The sequence below is a fragment of the Gavialis gangeticus genome, unplaced genomic scaffold (genome assembly GCF_001723915.1).
Source record: "Gavialis gangeticus isolate Ggan-Ray unplaced genomic scaffold, GavGan_comp1, whole genome shotgun sequence".
NCBI classification, from domain to species: domain Eukaryota; kingdom Metazoa; phylum Chordata; order Crocodylia; family Gavialidae; genus Gavialis; species Gavialis gangeticus.
The window spans coordinates 22865733-22871925 of NW_017729026.1; positions in this window are offsets into that span (position 1 = coordinate 22865733).

The window sequence follows — 6193 nt, forward strand, 5'->3', positions numbered from 1 at the left end:
TGGCAGCTGGTGTGTGGAACAGCTGATCAGCTACTGTTCTGCAGGACACGCAACAGCTGTCGTGCTGTGGTGGGGGGTCTGGAACTGCAGCTCTCTTTACTGCTGGGGCTGTCAGTGAACCAGTTGTTCTCCCTCCCTTAGCTGTGGATGATGAGTCTGAAGTGCTGGGGATCCAAGAGCCCTCCTCTAGTGCTAGGGGTTCCTGGGCGCATTACCTGTAGCATTGCAAGAGCAGCACATACAAGTCTGTGTTTGAAATAGGAATTTTTTTGTGCTGAATCTGCCACTTCTGTTGCTAAGCTGGCATCTTTGTAGCACAATAAATGGCCTTGAGGTGTAGACATTTGCATTCTGAGCACTATAAGAGGGCATCTGTAGTACTATAAAAGTAACCTGTGTCCAAGACTTTGGAGAATCATGTAAGTCTGTCAGTGCTGCTTTTTTATATTAAAAGATATGGCTGGAATTGCTTGAGTATCATTGTTTTCCCCACACCTGCTTTTAAAATAGTGAAAGATTTAAGGTGAGTTACTGCCTAGTATATATTTCTATACACAAAGACAATGTTTGCATCTTCCTACTGAGGGCAGTTATTTTAAAACTATTCCCTGCTAATGTTTTTAATAGAAATGTTCAAATACCTCCTGCAAAAATATGCTGAATTAGTTGCAGTTTGCGCATCGGTGCACGTTTAATGCAAATTGGGTAGAAAATTTTGACTTGCAGTTTTTTTAAAGAAGTGTCTACATGCAAGAGAGAGAATAGGGATATCGCTGTACAGCGAAGGTCCTCATTCAGCTGGCAACAAGCAATGGCAGTCAAGTAAGTAAAGTACGTACTAAGATGTATGTTGTTCAGCTTTGGCCTCACCTTAAATATTGTATTGATATCTTCTCACTCCATTAAAAAAAAAGATATGGGAGAAATACATTTTTGCATAATAATGGAAATACTTTTATGCAAGAAAAGATTTAAAAAAACAAAGCGAAAAGAGAACTTCAGAGAAGAAACAAATAAGTTATAATTGAGGTATAAAATGTCAAACTTACACTTGGGTCAACCAAAAGCTTTTAAAAAAAACAAAACAACAAGCCTGGTGGAGGTAGTTATGACAAACTGAGTGACCAAAGACCAAAACAGTGGTTTCCCCTCCTGTCAAGGGGGGAGGTCCTTAGATTCAAGGGGGCAGTGGTTACAGGTTCAAGCTTGGAGGAGCCACAGCTGCTGCCCTCACCCCCTGCCACCTGTCCCCTGCAGCCTCTGCCACCACTTACCATCCCTTCATGGGTCTGGCTCTGGGTTGGGACCCTGCTGCAGTCTGGCCACTCAGCAGTAGCAGTAGCTCTGCCCTCGCCTCGGGGGGCCAGAGATGGGGCTGCTGCCAAAGCTACTACATGGCCAGGCTGGAGCTGGACCCAGCATATGCTCTACGTTCCCTGCCAGAGTGAAGCCCCAGCCGGAGCTGAAATGGGACGGTAAGCAGTGGGAGGGGATCAAGTGTGTGGTGGGGACAGGTGCCAGGGAGAGGTACGGGTCAGGGGACACAAGCATGGGGGTCAGGTGAGAGAGAGGCAAGTGGCAGGGGAACTCAAGTGGTGTGAGCATAGGCACCGTAGTGGAGGCAGGGGGGCAAGTGGGAGGGCTAGGCAGAAGAGAGTACAGACACCATGGAGGACATGCTGCAGGGGGAGAAGAGTGGGGCATGACTGAGGGCAGGCGTCAGGCCACTGGACTCTTCCTTTCCTGCCTGTCTACCTCCCACCTTTGCCCCTCCCTTGCTGCTGTTTGCCCCACTGCAGTGGTGGGGCCAGGGGCAAATGTAAAGCAACCCTCCAAAACTTAGATTCTAAACATGGAAAATTATAATACTTATAAGCTTTCCATATATAGAAACAAATTATTGAGAGGTGGTCTTAAATTCAGGGACATCTCAGATTTTGGTACATATGGTATTAAAAAGTGGATTTAATTTTTTTTTTTTTACTGTGAAAGGTTCTGTTGTTATTTTATAAAGCAATTGCAGAAAGGACGGCAGGACACTTTAAGTTGCATAAAAATATGCAGGAGTAGCTCCTTCCAAGAGTGTGTTTTTGAGGTTGAGTTGGTATATACCTTTTTTTGTCAACTGGAAGTTGGCCTAAACCAGAATCCTAGATTTAAGTAGAATATTGGAAAGGGCAAAGCCACTCTCAGCCAGCTGCATGACACAAACAGTCATTGAAAAAATACAAATGTTTGGGCTTAAACCCATCTCTAGTATTAATGAAGAAGTTTCATCTAATGATTGCAATCTGACCAAAAGTCATTTAGTAACTGGAACAAAATACTTAACCTCTCTATGGTGCTGTCTATTGATTATTAAAAGAGAGTGAGAAAGATATTCTACTGACGAGGATTAATTGCTTCCCTTGTATGATAAATTGCGGTCTTGAAGCTGGGACCCTCATTGAGCAGACTGTGGGCCTCAGGCCCAGGATCACCTGGGAATCTGGGACCACACAGGAGCCAGTTCAAGACTCCAGGGTGGTAATACAACCCATATTTAGATGGTAGTTAGTCTTAACATGGGACTGTTCAGAAAACTTTCTAAGTTGTATTAATGCTTCTCCCGATCTAAATATAATATGTGCTAAGTATAATGCGTAACAGGGCCCTGAGGGGAAATTTGGTCAGGCTTCAAATACCTGCAAGGTAGTTATAAAGAGAATGGAGAGAGTGTTCTCTGGCTGTAGGGGACAGGACTAGGAGTAATGGCCTCAAATTGCAGCAGAGAAAATGTTAGGTTGGAGATCAGGAAAAACTTTCTCACTGTGAGGGCGCTTAAATATTAGAGGAGGCTGGCCTGGAAGTTTTCAAGAACAGGTTAGACAGACTGACATAGTTTAATCAGGGATCCTTCTGCCTTGAGCTGGAGCTGGGAATAGATCACATCATGAGGTCCCTTTCAGCTCTACATGCCTCTGATCCTATTTCTGTAATCCTTGAACCTGGTCATCATTCTTAATGTTTATGTTTGAGCAAAGAAGGAAACTCTTGCACCCCCCTTCCCTTTGTCTTTTAGAGAATAGACTAATTCAGTCAGCTTTGGCCTTTAGCTGCACCTATCCAAGAAATAGTTGTTGTTGTTCTTGTCTCGGCTAATTACATGGCCCAAAAATTCATTAAAAAAATAGGAATAAGCTGGTTAATGTTAAATTGTCACTGATTCCTTGTCTGTTCTTAGCTTCTGTTACCCCTCAAATGGCACATTTCAAATTCTGCTGACCTAGCCTTGTATCTATTGGTTCATTAGGATTCAGTCTTGAGAGAGAGTGAGTTGAAGATGCTCAGTCTCCTGCAAAGGAGATTTGACTTCTTATAAGGTCAGATTTTTGGTGCACAGCACTGCACATGTAAACAGGATTATTTCTATATAATGAACAGCAGGGCCTACCTCTGTCCCTCCCCACCGCCTGTCCTTGAAACTCAGTTTTCTGCTGCAGCTTTATTTAGTGTTACAACTCAAGCATGGATTTTTGTGTTTCATACATCTTGCTGCTGACACAATGATTTAATTCAGTGTTTAGCTAATTTTTTGCATATTTACATTGATACATATTGATTTGCACAAGTAGATAAATGAAATACTCCTTTAGCTGCTATATATACAAATCTAACTTAAGCATAGCAGAGAGTAGTATGCATTTAGAAGGAAAAGCCCCATTTCACCAGTAGGGAAGGGACAGTGGCTGAATTAGGGAAGGATAACAAGGGCGATTGGGTGCCAACTTGAGGGAAGAAAGGGGGTGGGAATGGCTTCTGCTGCAACTGCCTAATTATGCCAGCAGCGTGGAGGCAACTGAACATTGCCTCTGCCCCTGTGTGTGGCATCTGCCCCAAGAGCATGGTCTTGTTATGCCTCTAGGAAGGTCTGATTTAAGGTGTTCTTTGACAGCTTGATACATGAGCAAAAGATTAAAATAATATTACTGACTATGATGATGCATGTGAAAGCCAAAACATTCCTTCGTTTATCCATTCATGTAGTGAGTTTAAGTGGTCAGAAACTTGGGAGTTTGATTTCTGCTTCCCTCCTCCCCCTGCCTTGCATTACAAAGATTACTTCAGATTCCAAGTTTATTTTAAAGTGCATACCCACAACCACTCTGTGAAACTATGGGCCAGATTTTCAACTTGGCTTCCATCTGCATATATGGAAAAACTAATCCACATATGTTTCATGTGCTAGTACCTTCCTATCTGGACAGTAAATAATATAATACCTTTGTGTCCATGTAGTCGAATGTAAAGACACAGAAAACACTTTGAATCTAATTGGATTTGCATACACAAACACTAGCACTTTTTGTAAAGTTATTAGGCACTTCATCTGTTTTCACAAATGTTAGAAAGCATTGCAAGATTATTTAACTATGTACCAACAGGCTCTTTCTAGTCTCTTGGTTCACACTTAATATAAAGGTTCGACTTATTAACCCTTCAGAAACCATTTAAATGAATAAATAGTGTTATGGATGGCCACAAGCACATCACTAAGATAAGTCAGATGGTAATGAGCAATCTATTAGATTGGAGGGACCTATAATAATTGATTAACCATTTAGTTAAAAAGTATTAACTAGTTACAGAGGATAACAAATCCTTAATTTACATAATAACTATTTTTGTTCATATGCTAACTCCAGTTGAGTGAGTTGATAAATCAATGGATAGATCCTAAATGTGGGCCTTCATTCACGTAGATGTGACACAGATATTTGCTCTGGCCTTGGCTGAACTACACCAGGACAAATATTTATAGAGTGTATATACCTGCATTTAAACTTGTGTTAATTCGAGTTAATTAGGAATCAACCTGACGTGCAACATGACAAATCTCTAGTCTGTTAAAGGCTAGATGCCATTTGAAAATTAAAACCGTATGATGCCCTCCTACAGAAATTATTTTCACTGCTTTACTGAAAAACATTCCCAAATAAAGATACTGTTAGTTATTTTGGTCACTCTTAATCATGTTGGCAAAACTGTATGCACAGATGGCACAGACATGCAGTGGGCACAACTGAAAGCTGGATGTGAACCACCTGCTGTTCTTAAATGTCTTGCAATGTTTGACACTTTTTTTCCAATATACCTCTTGATATATCCATCCATCTGTGTATTTTTTTCATTTTTGGAATGGTCTTTATTGTTCATTTATGGGCTGACAGAGTTGGATCTCTAAGGTGGCCAACAGTAGGCAGAAATGAAAATGTAACTTCTGCATTTAGAAATATGCATTAATAAGTGTCCAGGCCTCACATTTTCCATGGCTGTGCTGCCAGAAAAAATGTAAGTGAGCTATGGGCAGGCTTTTAGTAGTTCCATATTGCATTTGCCAAACCAGTGCCATGTAGGTATTTCAAATGCTGACTTGTTCCTTGTTAGAGCTATTTTAAAGGCTTTTTCAAATGTGATGTTGCTTCTAATTGTATTTGATTGTACAAAGCACCGTAGGGAATGACTTGATAGATGAAAAAATGCTGTATCACTACAAATTGTATAGTGTTGTATTGTGTATTAAGCCCACTACGAGCAATACTTGAAGCCTGGGCACACTTTTTGCAGGCTAACTCCCAACAGAAAACACACAAATCACTATTCTGACTAGCAATTGAGAGAGAGTCAGAGAAAAGACCCAGGACAATAGTGTGTTGTTATGTGATAGTTTGAGAAACTACAGCAATTTTGAAGATATACCAAGTAGCAGTGTTACTGTAAAATATTATAAATCAGCAATTTTTTTCATTATTATTCTTGTTCAGCTAGTGATTGAAATCATGCAAATATCTGACAACCGGCTTACAGAGAAGCAAGAACAGTCTCTGACACTTTGGGTTTAAAATACCCGTTCTTGTTCTGGACAATGATAAGCATTTCTAACCTTTCAGTAAATGAGTGAAAAGACTGTCGAGATAACATGGATGCAACTGTACAATCCCCTTCTCTGGCAGCATTTCATTCCATGGTTAGTGAATGATAACAGGCTTATAGGATATTTGGAAGATAAAACAGTGCTGCAAAACTGGGCACATGCTTCATTGCAAATAGACATGCTCTCCACATAAAAGAATGCAATATACAAAGAAATGTGAAAAACACTAGGTGTTGTTAGAAAGAACTTTGTAGAAAGAGCTGTGCAGAATGTCTTCTT